Here is a 24,283-nt window from a genome sequence, read left to right as displayed (position 1 = left end):
GAGCACTTCATGCTTCCCTCTGCTGACCAGCTTTATGGAGATGCTGATTTAATTTTCCAGCAGGACTTGGCACCTGCCCACACTGCCTAAAGTACCAATACCTGATTTAATGATCATGGTATCACTGTGCTTGATTGGCCAGCAAACTCACCTGACCTAAACCCCATAGAGAATCTGTGGGGTATTGTCAAGCGGAAGATGAGAGACACCAGACCCAACAATGCAGATGAGCTGAAGGCCGCTATCAAAGCAATCTGGGTTTCCCTAACACCCTGGCAGTGCCACAGGCTGATCGCCTCCATGACACGCCGCATTGATGCAGAAATTCATGCAAAGGGAGCCCCAACCAATTATTAAGTGCATACTATACTGTACATGGACATACAGTACTTTTCAGTAAGCAAACAATTCTGTATTAAAAATCCTTTGGTTTTATTGGTCTTATGTAATATTCTAATTTTTTTAAGATACTAAATTGTGGGTTTTCACAAACTGTAAGCCATAATCATCAAAATTAAAAGAAAGAAAGAAATGCTTGAAATCTATCGCTCTGTGTGTAATGAATTTATATAATATATGAGTTTCACTTTTTGAATTTAATTACTGAAATAAATTAACTTTTTAATGATATTCTAATGTTTTGAGATGCACCTGTATATGTAAACAAATGTTAAATTAATAACTAAAAAAATCTATACTCATTGAAATGCACTATAGTTTTCTAATAAAAATCATGTCAAGCCATTATAATGCAAACACAAGAAAAAAACGGAATTCTGGATTTGGATTTTCTAAGGGTCTCACTGGGCAGCACACTACAAAATGGGGACCACTCCCACAAAAAAGGAAAGGGACCCACAGTTGAGAATCCACACACATACAATCCGACGAGAGTGCCAAACAAACATCCAAGAGTCCAAGGTAATTTAATGATAACGTTTATTTTTAGCAGAATACATGGTGAGTATCTTGCGACTGGTGAGTATCTTGCGACTGGTGAGTATCTTGCGACTGGTGAGGATCCTTGCGACTGGTGAGTATCTAGTGACTGGTGAGGGTATTAGCGACTGGTGGGTACCCCAGGTTTTGTACCAGGGAAGTTAGAGGTAGTGTAGGTAAGGAAGAGCAGGTCGTTAATATTATCCCCATAGAGTAGTGGGTAATAATGTCCGACAGGATTGGGGATGCCACTCAGTGCACTTCTTGCGGCATGTATGCGTTCCTTGATGAAACAATCGAGGACGAATACTGCTGTGCAAGATGTGAGCGACTTGTTGCTCTGGAAGCCCACATCGTGGATCTAGAGAACACAGTGACAAGACTGCGTGGCATCTACAACCTGGAAAGGAGCTTGGACATTACCCATCAGGCGCTGGCAGGGGTCAGCATAGAGGAGGGAGGAATAGAGGAGACGCAAGCAGCAGAGGTACGCAGCTGGGTGACTGTTAGGAATGTTAGGGGGAGGAGAGTCAGGGAGGCCAGTCCTGAGTTGGTAGACCCTAACATGTTTGCCGAGTTGCAGGTTGAGGGGGATATCAACTCAGGGGTGGCAGTGCTGGAGCATGCGCCCTCCCCCAGCTGCCAGGGGAGGGACGGCTCCAGGAAGAAGGGGGGCCGTAACGCAGGAAAGGTTAGACAGGTTGTGGTAGTTGGGGACTCAATTATCAAGAGGACAGAGAGGGAAATCTGTAAAAAAGATCGCGTGAACCGAACAGTTTGTTGTTTACCGGGCGCCCGAGTTCGGCACATCGCAGATCTGGCAGACAGATTGTTGGGCGGGGCTGGGGATGACCCAGCGGTCATGGTGCATGTGGGCACTAATGACAAAGTTAAAGGTAGGTGGAGGATCCTTAAGAACGATTTCAGGGACTTAGGTAATAGATTGAGGAAAAGGACCTCCAAGGTGGTTTTCTCTGAAATACTGCCGGTACCTCGAGCCACACAGGAGAGGCAGAAGGAGCTTAGGGAAGTTAACAAGTGGCTGAGGAATTGGTGTAGGAAGGAGGGGTTTGGGTTCCTGGAGAACTGGGCTGACTTCTCAGTCGGCTACCGGCTCTTTAGTAAGGATGGGCTGCACCTTAATGGGGACGGTACAGCTCTTTTGGGGAGAAAGATGGCCACCGAGTTGGAGGGGCTTTTAAACTAGGAGACGGGGGGGGAGGGCTCAGAAGTAGAATCAGTCAGGAGGGAGCAGAGGACTGAAGGCAGTTGTAGGGTCAACAGCGACAGTAGGTCAACAACATCAATTGGCGGGTCTGTGCGGGAGAACAGCAGACCAAACAGAAATAAACAAAACCGCCAATCACGTTTAACTTCCGTAAAACTAAGAGGGGTATATGCTAATGCCAGGAGCCTAGCTAATAAGATGGATGAGTTGGACATGTTAGTACATGAGGAGGACATAGACCTTGTGGGAATAACGGAGACTTGGTTCGACCCCTCACATGACTGGCTGGCCAATATCCAAGGGTATTCGGTGTACCGGAAGGACAGGGTTGGTAAAAGAGGGGGAGGGGTATGTCTCTATGTCAAGAACAATATAAAAGTGCTAGAAAGGAGTGACATTACGGATGGGATGAGCATGGATTTAGAATCTGTGTGGGTTGAACTCGATAGGGAAGAAGATAAGGGAAAAGTAGTTGTGGGGGTTTGCTATAGGCCACCTAACCAAGGGGAGGAGGTAGAGCTGGAATTTTTAGCACTAATAGGTAAAGCGGCAAAACTAGGATCAGTCATCATATTGGGGGACTTCAATTATCCCGACATTGACTGGGAAGAGGGGACTGCACACTCGCATAAGGCCCGGCTATTCACGGAAACCTTACAGGATAACTACATGTCGCAGTTGGTGGATTCCCCTACTAGAGAGAATGCTATCCTGGATCTATTGATCACTAATGACCCAGACATAATCTCGGAGGTAGGAGTCCAGGACAACCTGGGCTCTAGCGATCACAGGATGATCACATTTAGTATAAATAACAATATAAAAAGGCAAGTGGGGAACATAAGAACCCTAAACTTCAGAAGGGCAGACTTTCCAAAATTGTACTCATTGATGGAAAGGGTAAACTGGGACCAAACCCTGGGATCACTGACCACAGAGGAAAAATGGGAATGCTTTAGAACAATATTAAGCAAAGGCATCTTGCAGTGCATTCCTATGGGGAATAAATTTAGAAGAGACAAAGCCAAACCTGGCTGGCAAAACCGTAGCGTTAAAAAACTTATTAGGGGAAAAAAATTGGCCTTCAAGAAATATAAATCAGAGGGCACAGTATCGGCCTTCCAGCAATACAAGGAGGAAAATAAGAAGTGTAAACACGAAATCAAGATGGCTAAAATCAACTTTGAGAGACAAATAGCGGAGGATAGTAAAAAAAACCCAAAGAAATTCTTTAAATATATCAACAGCAAAAAAACTAGGGCAGAGCATATTGCACACATAATTAACGATGATGGGAGGATGGTTACAGAGGACACTGAAAAAGCAACCGTGCTGAATTCTTTTTTCTCGTCAGTCTTTACGCAGGAAAAGGAAGGGTACACTGACCATGACTGTATGGTTAGTAGTAATACACAGGACTTGCCACTATGGCTAACAGAGGGGGAAATCAGGGAAAGACTGGATAAACTTAACACAAACAAATCACCAGGCCCGGATGGCGTACATCCGAGAGTGCTCAAGGAACTCAGTATGGTTATATCTAGACCACTGTTCCTGATCTTTGCTGACAGTATTAGGACAGGAGATGTACCAGGGGATTGGAGGAAGGCTAACGTGATTCCGATATTCAAAAAGGGCCAGAGACATATCCCGGGAAATTATAGGCCTGTCAGTCTGACATCAATAATATGTAAACTTTTGGAGGGGATGATAAGGGACTATATCGTAGAGTATGCTAAAGACAACAACATCATCAGTAGTAACCAGCACGGGTTTACAAATGGGCGTTCTTGTCAAACCAATCTCTTAGCATTCTACGAGGAAGTGAGCTGTGAGCTAGATAGGGGGAGACCAGTGGATGTGGTGTACTTGGATTTCGCTAAGGCGTTTGATACAGTTCCCCACAAGCGCTTAATTTATAAAATAAGGTCTGCAGGTATCAACAGCAGGGTTTGCTCTTGGATACGGAATTGGCTAAAAGGCCGTGTCCAAAGGGTAGTAATAAACAGCGCATACTCAGACTGGTCTGAGGTAGTAAGCGGGGTGCCCCAGGGCTCAGTCCTGGGACCAACCTTGTTCAATTTATTCATAAACAGCATTGAGGAAGGGATCAGTAGTTCGTTATCAGTTTTTGCAGATGACACAAAATTGGCCAGGGCAATAACTGCACAGCATGAAGCAGATATCCTACAGAATGACCTGGACAAAATTACGGAGTGGGCAACGACATGGCAAATGAGGTTTAATGTGGAGAAGTGTAAGGTTTTGCACTTGGGGACCAAAAACATAAAAACACAATACACGTTAGGAGGGGAACCCTTGGGGGAATCAAAAATGGAGAAAGATCTGGGAGTCTTAGTTGATGATAGATTAGGCAACAGCATGCAATGCCAAGCGGCAGCTTCCAAAGCCAACAGAATATTAGCATGCATAAAGAAAGGGATGTATTCCAGAGATAAGACTATAATCCTTCCACTTTATAAAACTCTGGTCCGACCGCATCTGGAGTATTCTGTCCAGCTCTGGTCGCCAGTCCTCAGGAGGGATGTGTTGGAGCTGGAGAAAGTCCAGAGAAGGGCAACTAAACTGATTAGGGGGTTGGAGGACCTTACCTATGAAGAGCGGCTGCAATCGCTCGATTTATTTTCCCTGGAGAAAAGACGTCTGAGAGGGGACATGATAGTAATTTATAAATATCTTAATGGGGATCTCAGCTTAGAAGAAAAGCTGTTCATTCGAAGGAATTGCATGAGGACTCGAGGACATACAATGCGATTAGAGGAGAAGCGTTTTAACCTCAGGCAACGTGGGGGGTTCTTTACTGTTAGGGCTACAAGATTGTGGAATTGTCTACCACAAGAGGTGGTTTCTGCGGGTAGTATGGTGACTTTCAAAAGACTCTTAGACTTACATCTCAAGGATCAGGAGATTGAGGGCTATGTTAGATGATTACAGTCACACACACCTACACAGGTTGAACTGGATGGACTATTGTCTTTATTCAACCTCACCTACTATGTAACTATGTTTCAGGGGCCAAACATGCTCCCAAATAACCACTTCCAGACCGTCTGCCACATATATACTGCGGCAGAGCGGCCCAGCTACGCAAAATCACGTAAATGTATGTGATATTGAACATGAAATTTCGGGGGCACACGGCAGACCACTGTTCTGTCAGGGAGGAAAATAGAGATCTTGTATTTCAGTTAGGCTGAAACACAGATCTCTCTTTCCTTTAGTGCATCCACTCCCCCCCCCACAGTCAGAAAGCACTCCCTAGGAGCACACTTAACCACTTAATTGCCCCTAGTGTTAACTCCTTCCCTGCCAGTGTCATTTATACAGTAACAGCGCTTTTTTTTTTTTTTTTTAGCTCTGATCAATGTATTGGTGTCACTGGTCCCCAAAAAGTGTAACCCCGTGTCAGATTTGTCTGGCGCAATGTCGCAGTCCTGCTAAAAATCGCTGATCGCCGCCATTACTAGTAAAAACAATAAAAAAAAAAGTCTATAAATGTATCTCATAGTTTTTAGACGCTATAACTTTTCTGCAAACCAATCAATATACACTTATTAGGAACTTTTTTTACCAAATATATGTAGCAGAATACAATTTTTTTTTTATTGGGAATGTTTTATAGCAGAAAGTAAAAAATATTGTTTTGTTTTTTTTTTAATCAAAATTGTGGTTCTTTTTTTGTTTATAGCGCAAAAAATAAAAACCGCAGAGGGGATCCAATACCACCAAAAGAAAGCTCTATTTGTGGGAAGAAAAGACATCAATTTTATTCGGGTACAGCGTCGCACGACCGCGCAATTGTCAGTTAAAGCAACGCAGTACCGTATTACAAAAAATGGCCTGGTTATTAAAGAGGTAAAACCATCCGGAGCTGAAGTGGTTAATCTGGTCTGTGATTTACTGCTTAGAAAGTTGCAGGAGGGCAGGTTACATCGGTGTAAGTGAAGGCAGCAATCACTAATGCCCCGTACACACGTGCAGATTATCTGCAGACTTTTGTCTGCAGACTTACCTTTTCTATGTAGCGCAAGGGCCTGCCGGATTGCATACAAATTGAAAGTGTTTAGGTTTGACCTCATATTATATGGTTTTGGTAAGTCTAAAGGAAAAAGTCTTCAGATAATCTGCACGTGTGTATGGGGCATTACACTGGCGTAACCTGTAGTAAATCACAGCACTGATAAAAGGGGGTGTGTTTGGCCACCAAAATGCATTAAGCTATTATAATGGACAGTGAGCAGCTGCAAAAACCTTCTGTGCAGGCCATTATTGGTTCCATATTTGTCCCCTGGGAAATATGGCTGCTTTGGGGACCAAACACATATACACCAAAATCAGGTGCACATAACATATTCCTAAATGCTGCCTCAATTAACCCATTGCACAGTTATCTACACCCCATAACAGCACCATATGTCCATATATGTATATTATGAACAGTATTTACTAGTTGCTGATAGAGTAGGAATTGACTAGAGATGGATCACAATGCTGCAATTGGCCAGCATAAACATGTATTGCAATACATGCAATATTTTATTTTATTTATCACTTTTATTTATCTTACACTATTTATCTACCACTTTTAGACTGCATTCACACTGAAGCGGCATGACTTCGGGAGCGACTTCACAAGTCGCGTGCACCGCGACTTCGGCGCAACTTGCACGGACTTCATATAATGAATGTCTATGCAAGTCGCTCCGAGGTCGCCCCAAAGTAGTACAGGACCCTTTTTCTAAGTCGGAGAGACTTGTGTCGCTCCTATTAGAAAGGATCCTGTAGCACACAATGGACCGCGACGGATCGCGACTTGTCAGGCTGACAAGTCGCCTCACAAGTTGCGGTAGTGTGAATGGAGACTTACATTTCTATTTATCACTTTTACATTTGCAAAGCGAACGAACAAAAGAAAAATCTTCATCAAATGATTACACTGACTCTTTAACCACTTCTGGGCCATGCGCCGCAGTTTTACGTCGGTAATTTGACGTTAAATACCAGAGTTATGGCAGCAGATAGCTGCCATAACCCCGGTATTTTCTTACAGGGCGGGCGGTCCTCTTTCACATAAAAGTGGTCCCGGCAGGTGTTTTGCCGCAGGATTACTTTTATGGGGGAGAGGAAATTGGGCTAAGTTTACTGTTTTCTTATTTTTTAATTAAAAAAGGGTATTTTTTTCCAAAAAAATTCCGTTTGTAAGACCGCTGCGCAAATACAGTGTGACATAAAGTATTGCAAGATCTCCATTTTATTCTCTAGGGTCTCTGCTAAAAAAAAAAATATATATATATATATATAATGTTTGGCGGTCATTTTCTAGCAAAAAAAAAAAACTATTTTAACTTGTAAACAAGTGTCAGAAATGGGCCTGGTCCTTAAGGGCCCGTTTCCACTAGTGCGACTTGCTGTGCGGCAACTTCAAAAGTAGTTCGTGCACTACTTTTGAGCCGACTTCAGTGCGACTTCCCTCTATAATGAGGGACAAGTCGCACTGAAAGCCACAGTTTACTTTCACTACGAAGTCGCGCTAGAAGTAGCACGACTTCGTAGCCGCGGTAGTGGAAACTGAGACTTAGTGGCTAAATTACCTATTGCTTAACAAAAACAGCATTATTTTGAAATAGTCAGGATTATAGTAAATTTTCTATTTTTGGTATTGTTGCCGAGGATTGGTGTTTTATACTGTATGTGCCTTTAGGCAGTCCTAATCTTGATAATTAGTAAACAGGGTATTTTACATATTTATATGTGGTGGTGACTTTGTAACCCTTTTGGAGTTTATTCTGTTTTTAAAGTGGTTGCATCCTCAAAAAAAAAACCCTGCAGGACATAGGCATAATGAGCTAGTGTGCATCGCATACTAGCTTATTATGAAATACCTTAGAACAAAGCCCCAACATGGTTGCCCGGACACTGCTGAGGCAGCTGACATCTTCCCTCGGTGTCTCTTCCGGGTTCGGCGGCTACGGCGCTGTGAGTGGCCGGAGCCGCGATGACGTCACTCCCGCGCATGCGCGTGGGAGTTCACTTTCCGGCAAGGGGCTGGCAAGGAGCTCTGAAGGTTCGCTGGACCTTCAGAGCGCATTTGCCGCTGGTGTCAGCGGCTTCATTCAGGGCGAATGTCTCCTGAACCATGCAGGTTTAGAAGATATTAATTTTACCTACAGGTAAGTCTTATTATAGGCTTACCTGTAGGTAAAAGTTAAAAAGTGGGGTATTCTACCGCTTTAAGTCTATATATTAAGGCATCAGTCTCAACCTTTAGAATATTTATTTGATGATGTATTACCTGGATAGTATCAGCATTTCTGTTTAGATTTTGTAAGCTATCTGATCACTTCTTGCTCTTCTTGAAAGCTGCTGACCTATGACATCTGCAGACAATGATGGATTTAAGAATATTGCTTGATCCAGCCAAACATGTTGTTGCATGTCTCTTGGTACCCTTATGTGTGACAGGTTAAGCTCTGAAGGAACAGGTTTCAAACAGCATAGTTAGTGGGCACGCACAACATTTTTTATACTGTAATGTTAGATGCTAAACTAAGAACAGTTACTCTCCCAGTGTAAGGGAACTATGTTTAAATGTTAATGGATATTTATTGATTTCAGCAAATTCATCTTTAAAAAATATCTTATTCATGTTCTTCTTGAACGCTTCTTTAATAAAACAACAATGTGTTTGCCGAAGGATTTGGGCAGATTCATAAATAAACCTGAGATCACTGACAGACCAAAGGCACTTTGTAGGGCGAGGGAACGCGGGTGAATGATTATTTGCATTTACACCAACAACAAAGCAGGCTCCACTCTCTTATCCCACTAAATCTTGCTGTAGGATTATTCATTAGTTGATAGAGCTCAATGTACAAAGCACAAGATCTATAACAACTGATCAGAATTCCTTTTACACTTTTCTGGCTGCAATAACCTGAAATCCAATTGGTTGCTATTGATTGTGACTCTTTGCACATTATTTTTGCTCAGTGAAGAATTTAAATGACAAAGGGCCTTTAGTCATTTAAATGAAATTTAAAGAGAGCATTGTGCATCAAATACTTTACTCCTCAGCCTTGACTCCAAATACCTCTTCACAAGCAACCCTGCAGTGTATGGATTAAAACAGTGGTCACCAACGTTTCGAACCTCAGGGATCATTAAACTTACAATTTTGAATCCTGAGGACCACTAACATGAATTTTACATGCCTTATACACACAATGCTCTTGCTCTCTTCCCCCCTCCCCCTGGATCATACTGCTGCCTTATACACACAATGCTCTGGCTCTCTGCTCCCCCCCCCCCCGCCCTCTGCATCACACTGATGCCTTACATAGACTCATCATTGGATCTCACCTCCTTATCCAGCCATGTGCTCAAGCTCTGTGCTCCCGCCAACAGTTTGTGATCAGCGCTGCCATTGGAAATCCCCTCCCTCTTCACCTCCCGCTCTCTGTACTACTTCCAGCCCCTCCTGCTGAGTTCACAGGAGCCGGAACTACAGAGGAGGCATCAGGTATCAATGCACACTGACAGTATTTACTGTCAGCGTGCATTAACCACTTGCGGACCGTCGCCCGACTATATACGGCGGCGGTCAGCCCCTCCCAGGCAAAGTGACGTACTGGTACGTCACTAGCCTGGGACTGAATAGGGAGCGAGCGCACACCGCCGGAGGCGCGTTCCCGCCCACGCTCGTCCCCGAAGAAGCCGGTGCTTGTGACCGGCGGACCCGATGTCCGCTGGTCACTTGCGATCGTCGGGTGGAGAGGGAGAAAGGCAGGCTGCTAATGTAAACAAAGCCGCCTGTCACTCTCCCCTGTGTAAAAGCACTGATCACTCGGTCCTGCTATGTAGGACCGTTGATCTGTGCTGTTACACACAAAGCCACATCCAATCACAGTAAGAAACACACCCTAGGGACACACTTAACCCCTCCCTCTCCAATAAAGTTAACCCCTTCCATCCCAGTGTCATTTTTACAGTAACAGTGCATATATATAGCACTGATTACTGTAGAAATGTCACTGGTACCCCCAAAAGTGTCAAAAATGTCAGTCAAGGGTCCGATCTGTCCGCCGCAATGTCGCAGTACCGCAAAAAAAAAAAATGCAGATCGCCGCCATTACTCGTTAAAAAAAAACAATAAAAATGACAAAAATCTTTCCCTTAGTTAGTAAACACAATAACTTTTGCGCAAACCAATCAAAATACGCTTTTTGTGATTTTTTTTTTACCAAACATATGTAGCAGAAAACAAATTGGCCTAAAATGTTAAAAAATTTAGATTTTTACATTTTTTTTGGGGAATTTCATATAAAACATTTTGAAAAATATTGTTATTTTTGCAAAATTGTCGCTCTTTTTTTGTTTATAGCGCATGATCAAAAAACCGCACAGGTGATCAAATACCACCAAAAGAAAGCTGTTTGTGGGAAAAAAAGGACATCAATTTCATTTGGGTACAGCGTCTCACGACCGCGCAATTGTCCGTTAAAGTCACGCAGTGCCGAATCGCAAAATAGGCCCTGGTCAGGATGGGGGTAAAATCTTCCGGGGCTTAAGTGGTTAAGAACAACAATAGAAACAACATTGGAAGGTATACATCCGCCACAATGTTGACTTGCGGCTGAATGCCTGGGAAATGCCAAAATGTTCTTGTTGACCACTGGTTGGTGACGGCTGGATTAAAGCCACAGATTCCTTTATGAGCCAGGCTAATTTCCTGCCCTGGAGATCAGACATTATTCCCTGCTCATTATCTTCTTTGGCAATGGTCTACTTACCGCTCCCATGGATTTTCCTGCCTCTGAAGCTTATAATAATAGAATACCCGAAAACTAAAAGTGTCACCTCCACCAATAGGAGATGTTCACATCACGCAGGGAGAGATGTGGACACCCAAAGAAGAAAGACACCCAGGAAGTAAACAGAGAAAGACAGAAGGATTGCCATGCAACATGGACAATTCCCCATGTTTTATTTATTTGGAAATGCTGCCTAAATGCTTTAGAAGTACAAACAGTATCTTTTGCTCTGCCAGAAATCCAGCATGTTCCTAACTCCCTATCTGAGCTGACAACTTTGCCTCTGCTGCAACTGAAAGCCCAAGCAGTGTTGTCAGATCTGCCTAAAAATCTTTTGATGGACTAAAGAACATCTCTCAATCTTCTCATTTCCATAGCTCAAGACGAGTGTTTTGTGGTCCACAGAAGAGAAGAAGAGGAAGTTCTGCAGTCCAGCAAAGGAGAATGGGGCAGGGCTGGCAACACTGCTTGGCATTTCAGTACAACACAAGCAGAGCACTATGGAAGTTGGGAGCTCACTGGATTTTTGCTAGGGTCAACACTTTGGTGATTGGAGAGGAGCACCCGCTTTCCAGAAAAAGGTCTCACTTTATGATTTTTATAGTTCTTTATTGAAGATAAATGTATACAAATATCCCCTGCGGTAATGCCCCCATTGTTGTTATCAGAAGGTTAGTAGCCCTAGACCCCAATGGAGTCTAACACCTACAACTGGGATATAACTCACTGGAATTGATTCCCTCTATACCCTCCACACAGTAATCTGCCTCTAGGAAGCCTCCAGTGGCACCAGTCTTCCACCCAAGCTAGAATCAACAAGTATTTTTCAATACTTTACGTGTTTTTAGGCAGAAAACATGTGCAAATGTAAAGGAATGTACTGTATATTTTTTATTTTATCCATAATTTCCCTTTACCCTATATTTTCTAGATTATCTAGACTGAAAACAAAACTTACATAAGAGCAAAAAAGAGAAAGCTTTCACATCATTATGGGACAATATTTTTTTTCTATTTGTTTAGACCAGTGGTCTCCAAACTGCCGTCCATTGTTAGCCTTTATCTGGCCCTTGGGGCACTATTCCTCCCACTGATACTAGGCACAGTTCCTCTTACTGACACCAACAGTAAGGCATAATTCCTGCCACTGACACCAACTATAGGGGAATTTTACTCTCATTAATACTAATGATGGGGCACTATTCCTCTTCCTACTGATCACACGCACTATGTAATTATTTTACTCTCAGTGACCACCAAACCAGAGACATTGTTTAAGCCTAGTACACACGGGCCGAAAGTCGGGCGGCATCAGCTGGTTCAATAGAGACCAGCCGACATTCGGCCTGTGTGTATGGCAGCTGTTCCGCTGTCTTCTGTGATAAGGTCATAACCAGAAAAGATCTGCCGACCGACTCCCTATCAGCGCTCTGAGCCACAGGTTGGGAGCACTGACCAGAGTTTTCTGGTGGGGGTCCTCCCCCTGTTAGAACACAATAGCACAGTAGGGGAGATCACTGTACTAACATCTGATTGTTAGTACAGCAGCACCAATCTGAGCTGTCAGTTTCTTTTCGCTCAACCCAACGGGTTGAACGAAAAAAACAGTAGTGTTTACGAGGCTTTACTCTCACTGATGCTGGGACATTTTCTACCTTCACTGGTCACAATCTGGCCACCCTAAAGTCTGAAGAACATAAACCAGTCTTTTGTTTAGAAAGTTTGGACACCCCTGGTTTAGACCAACTAAGAGGAAATAGCCACAGTCATCATGCAGCAGAGCAAGAATTTTAAATTTAGATACAGTGAGGGAAAAAAGTATTTGATCCCCTGCTAATTTTGTACGTTTGCCCACTGACAAAGAAATGATCAATCTATAATTTTAATGGTAGGTTTATTTTAACAGTGAGAGATGGAATAACAACAACAATTCCAGAAAAACACATTTTTAAAAAGTTATAAATTGATTTACATTTTAGATTTCTGGCTAGCAGGTGTCTTCTATACAGGTAACAAGCTGGGATTAGGAGCACTCTTTTAAAGGGAGTGTTTCTAATTTCAGCTTGTTACCTGTATAAAAGGCACCTGTCCACAGAAGCAATCAATCAGATTCCAATCTCTCCACCACGGCCAAGACCAAAGAGCTGTCCAAGGATGTCAGGGACAAGATTGTAGACCTACACAAGGCTGGAATGGGCAACAAGACCATGGCCAAGCAGCTTGGTGAGAGGGTGACAATAGTTGGTGTGATTATTCACAAATGGACAAAATAGCTGTCAATCTCACTCTGTCTCACTGTATGTGAGTTTGTCTGCTATATTATAAACTGTATACCATTTTAACAGGAAGGGTTGCACTGGGCTTTGCAGGTTCATTGCTCTTTGCTCTGCCCTAATAAAGAAGCCAAAATAAGGCCAAACTTCACTCTAATTGTATTGCACACTGAGCATATTTGAAGACAGATGTTTAGGGGGTTTTTCCCACCCATTGTACTTGAAGGAAAAGAAACGGCTGGGCGCATTTAGGCAAAACAGCATTATTTAAGATTTGCCCTTTTGCAGAATAAAAAGATCACTGAACCATACATGTTTCTCTTGTCAGTCGAATTAGATAAATATCTGCAATGACTATGATGAAGAGATAATGAAGCCCAAAAAAATGACAATACTAGCTGTTTCTGGGACAGTGTTAGAAAATACACATAGCTGCAAACCAAATACTCTTAGGACAAATTGAGTTTCATTAGCGAGCAATGACCTGCCATGTATACTGGGAGTTAGTTCACCTAAAGAGTTTGCTGTTTTTAAAGGAAGCCCCAATTTAAATTCAGAGGAAATGTGTTTCCTTAGAGGTTGGAAGTCCACAATTTTATGATACAGCCATGATGGGAGTTAGGTGGGCCATAGGTGATGTAATTTATTTTTCCTGCAAGGATGGGTCCATCAGTGTTAAAGGGGTAATTTCTCCAGTGGCGGGGAGCATGCAGACAGCTGACTCTGCCGGTAGAACACAATGATTATTGCTAGTTGCTATAGCCGCTGGCAATAATCGCATTCTAGAAATCCGACATGCTGGTTGTACCCAAATCGATCGATGGATCGACTTGGGTACAATGAGTTTCCCCATTCATGGTTAGAATCTTGGCAAGTCCCTGCTGAACAAGCCAAGATTTGAAAACATTTATGGCCAACTTTATGGTTGTCCACAGTTGGAAGTCCACAGCCATAGGTGTGTCGGTATGGGGATTCTTGAATACTGTAGATGGATACCCACTACTGCAGCCCTCAAATTTTCCACTCGCCTGCTCGCATTTTGTGAGTGGAAAATTATGTAGGGCGAGCTCCGGGAGCGAGAGGAGAGGAAAGCCGGCCTTCTGACAGACTCGATAATGTCAGAGCGTGGATCATCCAACTGTAACAGCTTTAATTGTAATTGCCGGGCGCTCGCTGACACACACAGTCCTGCCTCCTAGCCCGGCTTCTTTGATGGACAGAACACCTGGCCAACCAGGACGTGTGACGTCTATCAAAGAAGCCGGGCTAGGAGGCAGGACTGTGTGTGTCACAGAGCGCCCGGCAATTACAATTAAAGCTGTTACAGTTGGATGATCCACGTTCTGACATTATACGGCCAGCAGTGGCATACCAATGGGGGTGTCAAGCTGGTACTCGCGCCGATCATCTCCTCATGTAAATTCCTCTAGGCACACTTGCACACAGTTTTTTTTAAAGAATTCAGCAGGCTGGTTGTTTCCAACTTGGAGAACTAATCACAGATCTCCTGTGGATGTAGGCTGGGTCAAATCCATCTGTCTCTTCGTGTAATCCCAGACAGACACAATGATGTTGAGATCAGGCCTTAGTGGGGCCCAAACCATCACTTCCAGGACTTCTTGTTCTTCTTTACCCTAAAGATAGTTCTTAATGACATTGGTTGTATGTTTGGGGTCATTGTCCTGCTGCAGAATAAATTGATTTTTGGCTGCAATTATTCCATGAAGACCACTTCTGGCCAGACTTCTCCAGACAGTAGATGGGTGCACCTGGGTCCTTATAGTTTCCATCAGTTAAATTTTGATGGCACCGCTGAACATCTTTCAATGTCAAAGGGAAGTAGGCATGATTTGTCTTTAATTAGCTGCATTACGTTTCCTTGGCTGACCACTGTGCTTACGTTCCTCAACGTTGCCTGATCCATTGTGTCTTCAATGCTAAGAAATACAGGCAGATACTTATTCATCAGCCCATATCATTAGGGAGGCATGTGATTGGCTCCAAATTAATTCTACAGCAGGACAACGACCCCAAACTGCCAATGTCATTAAGAACTATCTTCAGCGTAAAGAAGAAGAAGGAGTCATGGAAGTGGCCCCCACAGAGCCCTGATCTCAACATTATTGAGTCTGTCTGGGATTACATGAAAATAAAGAAGGATTTGAGGCAGCCTACATCCACAGAAGATCTGTGCTTATTTCCCCAAGATGTTTGGAACAACCTACGGGCCAAGGTCCTTCAAACCTATCTATAAAAATTGATGCTGTTTTGAAGGCAAAGGGCAAGCGCACCAAATATTGCTTTTATTTGGATTTCTCTTCTGCTCATTTACTTTTTTTTCTACTCATTTTGGTAATTAATCAAAAAAACTATTAACACTTCTATATCTGAGAGCGTTCCTAATTTACAGCATTTTTTCACACTTTCCTAAATTTTTTGTACTGTGTGTATATATACAGTATATATTGTAAGGAGGACAGACTTAACTGGTAGTATTAGCTGTTTACCTTGTAGAACCAGACAGTGCAAGAGGTCCATTGCATAAAATAAACAAAACATCTGCTCACATGAGAAGCCACTAACGTAGATCAGTTCCTGGCTAACAGGGTGCCCCCTATTGAGTTCCCCAAAACAAATAGGCAATACATGTGTCTTTTTAGTTTTCTGTCAGCAGTCAGCCTTTTCAGAGAGAGAGTGAAAGAAATCAAGCATTAGTCAGGCCAGTGGGAGGTTGAACCTAATTAACCACTTCAGCTCTGGAAGTTTTACCCCCATTCATGACCAGGCCATTTTTTGGAATACTGCAATGCATTACTTCAACTGACAATTGCATGATCGTGCAACGTTGTACCTTAGCAAAATATATGTCGCCCTCCCCCCCACCCCCCACAAATAGAGCTTTAGTTTTGTGGTATTTGATCACCTCTGCGTTTTTTTATTTTTTGCACTATAAACGAAAAAAAAGATTGACAATTTTGAAGAAAAAAAAACAATATATTTTACTTTCTGCTACAAAACATTTCCAATAAAAAAATGTAAAAATCTAAATTTCTTCACCAGCTTAGACCAATATGTATTCTGCTACATATTTTTGGTAAAATAAATTCCAAAAAGTGTATATTCATTATATTCATTGGATTGCGCAAAAGTTATAGCGCCTTCAAACTATGCAATATTTTTATTTATTTATTTTTTACTAGTAATGGCAGCGATCAGCGATTTATAGCGGGACTGCGATTTTGTGGCAGACAGTCGGGTCTCTAACTGACACTTTTTGGGGACCAATAATACAGTGATCAGTGCTAAAAATATGCATTGTCACTGTACTAATGATACTGGCTGGTAAGGGGTTAGGATCAGAGGTGATCCAAGGATTAAATGTGTGCCTAACATGTGCTTTACTACTGTGGGGAGGAGTTTGTACTAGGAGAAGTCATGGATCCCTGTCTTCTGTAGTGACAGACCGCCATACTGTTACTGTACCGAAGCATCGGCGGGTGCCGGCAAACATCGAGTCTCCAATAAGCACCCACTGTCTCTAATAACAGTGGGCCACCAGCGGCGTGCGCTCACACCCTGAACCGGGAATTGACGGATCATGTACTAGGTATGTGTTCCTGCGCAGAAGAGCTGCCTTGCCGCTGTATTCATACAGTATATGGTTGGCTAGGAATCGAGGCTTATTATACTATCCAAAGCTCTGCAAAGCCTCCAGGCTTTGGGACCTAGACCAGAATAAGAAGTGAGAAAACAAAATACATATATACAATGAATATTAAAGTGGAATTCCCGTCAGAATTGAAAATTTGCCCATGATTAGTATATTACAATTTGATATTATTCATTTTCAGGTTTGTTGATTGTCTAGCGTAGAAAGTCTAATCTGAGCCAGACAATCAGCTGCTTCCTGTTCAGCACCGACAACGGTTTGCCTGCTGAGCTGAATTTGGCAGCTCTCAGGTACTTCCCGAAACGGTTGTCGGTCTCTGTGTGAGAAGTCCAGCCTAGCTTTCAGTAAACCTGCCCCTGTCCTTCATAGCACCATCCCTATCCCTCCCAGCCCTCTGCAGGCTGTGCAGCAGCTCCTCTCTTCCAGGCCTCATTTTGGCTTAGAGCTGAAAGAGAAATAGTTATTCTAAGGCTGTATCGCTCACTGTAGTGTATACACCAACACATGACACACACTGCAATGTATACACCAACACATGATACACACTGCAATGTATACACCAACACATGACACACACTGCAATGTATACACCAACACATGACACACACTGCAATGTATACACCGACACATGACACACACTGCAGTGTATACACCAACACATGACACACACTGCAATGTATACACCAACACATGATACACACTGCAATGTATACACCAACACATGATACACACTGCAATGTATACACCAACACATGACACACACTGCAATGTATACACCAACACATGACACACACTGCAATGTATACACCAACACATGACACACACTGCAATGTATACACCAAAACATGATACACACTGCAATGTATACACCAACACATGATACTCACTGCAATGTATACACCAACACATGACACACACTGCAATGTATACACCAACACATGACACACACTGCAATGTATACACCAACACATGACACACACTGCAATGTATACACCAACACATGACACACACTGCAATGTATACACCAACACATGATACACACTGCAATGTATACACCAACACATGATACACACTGCAATGTATACACCAACACATGACACACACTGCAATGTATACACCGACACATTATACACACTGTAATGTATACACCAACACATTATACACACTGCAATGTATACACCAACACATGATACACACTGCAATGTATACACCAACACATGATACACACTGCAATGTATACACCAACACATGATACACACTGCAATGTATACCCCAACACATGATACACACTGCAATGTATACACCAACGCATGACACACACACATTACAAGGAGGAATCCAGTGCATAATACTACAACCTTTGTGTTACACACTACAAAGTTGGATCATGTAGAGTTTTCTGCTTGTCATGCTTTACACTCACACTACAAGGCGGAATCGTGTTAAGTTTTCTGCTTGTCATGCGCTACACTCACAATACAAGGTGGAATTGTGAAGTTTTCTGCTTGTCATGGGTTACACTCATACTACAAGGCAGAATCGTAAAGTTTTCTGCTTGTCATGCATTACACTCACAATACAAGGTGGAATTGTGAAGTTTTCTGCTTGTCATGCTTTACACTCACACTAAAAGGTGGAATCGTGTTAAGTTTTCTGCTTGTCATGGGTTACACTCATACTACAAGGCAGAATCGTAAAGTTTTCTGCTTGTCATGGGTTACACTCAGGGGCGTAACTACAGGGGTTGCAGGGGTTGCAATCGCTACCGGGCCCCATGCTCCAGGGGGCCCGGTAGCAAAACAGTGGGTGAACCTCTAGGATCTCAAAGGTCACACTTGCGACCGGGCCCTGGCATTTCACCACTGTGGGGAGGCCCCAAGATTGCAGGAAGGGGGCCCACTGCAGAACTTGTGAAAGGATCCTGATGCGGGACCATAATAAAAGGCCATGCAATGAGAGTAAAGAGCCCCAGGATTAGTGGGAAGAGCCCCGGGCTTGAAGGGAAGGGCCCCGGCCAGGGGTCTGGGGGGCCCTTCATGGTTTCTTGCATCGGGGCCCTGAAGGTTCTAGTTACGCCTCTGGTTACACTCATACTACAAGGCGGAATCGTAAAGTTTTCTGCTTGTCATGCATTACACTCACACTACAAAGTGGAATTGTGAAGTTTTCTGCTTGTCATGCGTTGCACTCATACTACAAGGCGAAATCGTAAAGTTTTATGCTTGTCATGCATTACACTCACACTACAAGGTGGAATTGTGAAGTTTTCTGCTTGTCATGCGTTACACTCACACTACAAGGCGGAATCGTAAAGTTTTCTGCTTGTCATAGTTTACACTCATACTACAAGGCGAAATCGTAAAGTTTTCTGCTTGTCATGCATTACACTCACACTACAAGGTGGAATTGTGAAGTTTTCTGCTTGTCATGCCTTACACTCACACTACAAGGTGGAATTGTGAAGTTTTCTGCTTGTCATGCCTTACACTCACACAACAAGGGAGAATCGTGAAGTTTTCTGCTTGTCATGCATTACATTCACTCTACAAGGCGGAATCATGTATAGTTTTATTCTTGTAATGCGTTACACTCACACTATAAGGTGGAATCATGTGGAGATATTGTATAGTGACTATTGTAGACGAGCTGAGACCTCAGACCACTTCCAGCTACACTAAAAGTTTCCCTTGTGTCCATCTCTCTTCTCCTATGGTAGTCATGATTCAGAGCCCTGCACAGCTATACTGTATATGTGCACTGCACCTCCCAGCCCTCCTGTGTCCTGTGTGAATGGGTCTTTTTTTATTAATTTTCTCATGAATAAGCGCAATGCATTCTTATTGATGAGAGAGCGCTGATCAGGAACATATGATTAGCTCCTCCTGTATACGCCCACTGGCTATACTGGAACAGGGTCACTTCCTGGAAGTGATGTCACTAGCTTTCAGTAACCCCACCCAATGGATGTTCTTAGACTCAGAAGAGAGAGGGATTGAAGTCATGTGACAGGCACTGGATAAAGCAAAATAAAGATAGAAAAACTTGGATTTTTTTCATTTTGAGACATACTGTATGGCTGAACTTTGCTAACATTATTGATTGCAGGGGAGAATTTAGGTATTAGACTTCCCTTCCACCATAAATAAAGTAAATGAGTGTTTCATTATATCAGTTGGAACATGCATGAATGATAAATTACCAAAGTGTCAGGTTATGTGCTATAATTCAATATGTGGATACAGATAATACAATCAGTGTAAAGCTTTAATTTTGTTGCAAATGCAAATGCAGAGCAAACAGAGGCTAAGATAGCAGCTTCCTTGGTTTAGTTCTGATTTAAATCTTGGCAGTGGAGTCTCTTAGAGGAATAAGCAGCCAATGGGAGATTAGATCAAACGGGGTCCACCCAACACATTCAATGATCCCGGTAGCTCTTTCATTTAATGTTTACTATTGCCTTAAAGCAACTCTGTCCTATTATAAAAAAATGTTTTTTAAATGAAATAAAATGTTTTCTGCAATAGAAGACTGATTACCTTCACCTATCCCACCATCTGTTGCTGGAATTTATACTCTCTTGAAGAGCTAGCCTATCACTTACAGCATACTCAAAGATAGACAGAAACATTCAGAAGCCAAGGTGGCTTAGAAAAGAGCATGCAACTCTGGAAGGAAATCTCAGTCTTAAAGTCCCCAACAGATATTTTAAGCTAAGGCGTGGCTCGGTTCCCCACACTAGACCTTATTCTTAAAAATAAGCTTTGTGTGAACTAACCCTTAAAAGCAAACCTGTCATGAGAGAGGCATGAGGGTTGCCATGTCTGATCTCTTTACAAAAATACTGTTGCCTGGCTTTAATGCTCACTGTTTGGCTTCAGGACTATATAAGTCGCCAAACCAGAGCATCTACACAAATCAGAAAAGTTATAGAAGAGTCAGAAGTCCTTATTTGCTTACTCGTTCCCAGTCAGTGAGTTAAAGTAATGACATGGTATGTGTATATACTATCTCACAAAAGTGAGTACGCCCCTCACATTTTTGTAAATATTTTATTATATCTTTTCATGTGACAACACTGAAGAAATTACACTTTGCTACAATGTAAAGTAGTGAGTGTACAGCTTGTATAACAGTGTAAATTTGCTGTCCCCTCAAAATAACTCAACACATATCCATTAATGTCTAAACAGCTGGCAACAAAAGTGAGTACACCCCTAAGTGGAAATGTCTAAATTGGGCCCAAAGTTTCAATATTTTGTGTGGCCACCATTATTTTCCAGCACTGCCTTAACCCTCTTGGGCATGGAGTGCACCAGAGCTTCACAGGTTGCCACTGGAGTCCTCTTCCACTCATCCATGGCGACATCACGGAACTGGTGGATGTTAGAGACCTTGCGCTTTTCCGCCCTACTTTTAAGGATGCTCCACAGATGCTCAATAGGGTTTAGGTCTGGAGACATGCTTGGCCAGTCCATCACATTTACCCTCAGCTTCTTTAGCATGGCAGTGGTTATCTTAGAGGTGTGTTTGGGGTCTTTATCATGTTGGAATATTGCCCTGCGGCCCAATCTCCATAGGGAGGGGATCATGTTCTGCTTCAGTAAGTCACAGTACATGTTGGCATTCATGGTTCCTTCAATGAACTGTAGCTCCCAATGCCAGCAACATTCTTGCAGCCCCAGACCATGACACTCCCACCACCATGCTTGGCTGTGGGCAGGACACACTTGTCTTTGCACTCCTCACCTGGTTGCTACCACACACGCTTGACACCATCTGGACCAAAAAAGTTTATCTTGGTCTCATCAGACCACAGGACATGGTTCCAGTAATCCATGTCTTTAGTCTGCTTGTCTTCAGCAAACTGTTTGCAGTCTTTCTTGTGCATCATATTTAGAAGAGGCTTCCTTCTGGGACGACAGCCATGAAGACCAATTTTATGCAGTGTTTGGCATATGGTCTGAGCACTGACAGGCTGACCCCCCCCACCCCTTCAACCTTTGCAGAACGGATGGCAGCACGTATACATCTAATTTCCAAAGACAACCTCTGGAAAAGATGCTGAGTACGTGCACTTAATTTCTTTGGTCAACCATGGCGGGGCCTATTCTGAGTGGAACCTGTCCTGTTAAACCGTTGTATGATCTTGGCCATCGTGCTGCATTCAGTTTCAGGGTTTTTGCAATCTTCTTATAGCCTAGACCATCTTTATGTAGAGCAACACTTCTTTTTTTCAGATCCTCAGAGAGTGAGAGCGATAACACCAAATTCAACACACCTGCTCCCCATTCACACCTAAGATCTTGTAACACTAAGGAGACACATGACAGAGGAGTGAAAATGGCTAATTGGGCCCAATTTGGATATTTTAACTTAGGGGTGTACTCACTTTTGTTGCCAGCGGTTGAGACATTAATGGCTGGGTGTTGCGTTTTTTTGAGGTGACAGCAAGGGGACAGCAAATTTACACAAAGTAAAGTTATACAAGCTGTACACTCACTACTTTACATTGTAGCAAAGTGTAATTTCTTCAGTGTTGTCACGTGAAAAGATATAATAAAATATTTACAAAAACGTGAGGGGTGTACTCACTTTTGTGAGATACTGTACATGTAAACATAGCCCTCAATTCCAATCAAGTGGGGCAGACAACCATCGACTATGTTTTCTTTGGTGGTCAGCTTCCTTGGTTGTAGTTGAGTGCTCACTTTATCCGTGTACAAGTTTAGTTTCTCTTCACCAAACGTATATGTTCCACACCATGATAGTTAAATGCAAGTGAGCTATTGATCTACCAGATGGACTTTGCCAACAAACTACACATTACTGATCTATTTTTTCCAATCAACTTCATTGTCCATGATACATGGCGGCTGAGTTACTAAAACTGAGAGTGCAAAATCTGGTGCAGCTCTGCATAGAAACCAATCAGCATTCATTTTTTTTTTTTTGTCAAAGCTTAATTGAACAAGCTGAAGCCGATTGGCTACAATGCACAGGTACACCAGATTTTGCGCTCTCCAGTTTTACTAGATCCACCTCCATGTTTTCCCTGTTGAATCTGCTCTCCTGCTGATACCTTCCACCTTTAGTTAGAGCTTAGTCAACATAGATGAATTTTGGTGTACACCTAATTTTATCTTGTTGCCCACTCAATGTACTGAAAGCAGAGGGTAATTATGACAGTCAAGCAACTCCATGTTGCTCTCCAGAAACATTACCTTTACCTAAATAAAGGCAGCTTGTGGGGTCATTTTATAGATTAGCACAATTTACTGATCTCTCCACAACATTGCTAAAGAAATTTGCCCCCTATAAACAAAAGGTATGACATGCATCATTCATCGGAATATTTATGTTAGAACCCAGATGATTGGTACAATACAACAATGAGTTCAGTGTAGCCACCACAGTTTAGAATTATTTGCAGTGCCTGAGCATAGATCAAAGACTCCCCTCTGTACAGTCAGGGATTTACATAGAGGATTGCCTAAATCACTAATTTCAACTACAGTTTGTGCAGTGGTAGCATTATAAACATACAAAGGTGCTAAAAAGAAGACTGTCCATTCAGTTTGTCTTAATATGTAATCCCTCTATTCCCATGCAGCAAGGATTCACAGATCACTTCACAAGGTTACTGGGAAAGTACCACCTGAAGTGTACTGATTAACCTCACAGCTTCATTTTTGAATGGAGTATATTGGAGTGTCAGTCTCTGACCTTAATATATTATTAAATCTTAATAAATAAAATAACTTTAAACAAATCCTAGCAGAATAGTTCTCATATATTGTTACAATCAATATCATGTATAAAGAATTCATGGGATCAGAACTAAAAGGCTATGACAATAATACTAAATTATAGTTTCAATTATTTATGTATTCCATATAATAAATGTCCAAGAATCTTATACAAAGCACAAGGGTTTACTCTCATTTTGTCACAAAGGATTAAAGAATTAGATTATTTTTAGACAAAGCTTCAAAGCAATCTCTGAAGGAATCCCCCCACAGTCCAAGGAAATTCAACTCGACATGTTCTAGTTATAAACTATAAGGCAAAAATGAAGAAATTGGACACTAATTAAATATAGCAGATGTATGAAAAATATACAACTGCTACTGAATCTTCTTTTGTAATCCTGGTTTTATTAACTATCTATTTGGGCTACCAATCCATAATTAAAATTTCAGGCTTACCCAAGACAAGGAGCAAAAAAGTCGTATTCCTTTACAGCCAATCAACAATTGTCTTTCATTGCTCTAGTTGTTCTGAGCCATTGAAAGCTGAATGTGATTGGTTCATTTGTATCATTGCACTTTATACTAATTATATA

General features: G+C 42.4%; 1 protein-coding gene across 2 annotated transcripts in view; it reads right to left on the bottom strand.

Annotated features, from left to right (window-relative positions):
• Nucleotides 1-24,283, bottom strand: part of SYNPR (synaptoporin) — a 343,208-nt gene that overhangs the window by 116,251 nt on the left and 202,674 nt on the right. The window lies entirely within an intron of this gene.

This window comes from Pelophylax lessonae (genome assembly GCF_965119305.1).
Source record: "Pelophylax lessonae genome assembly, chromosome: 8".
NCBI lineage: Eukaryota > Metazoa > Chordata > Amphibia > Anura > Ranidae > Pelophylax > Pelophylax lessonae.
The sequence above is the reverse complement of the archived record's forward strand: the minus strand, read 5'-3'. Positions and strand labels throughout refer to the sequence as shown.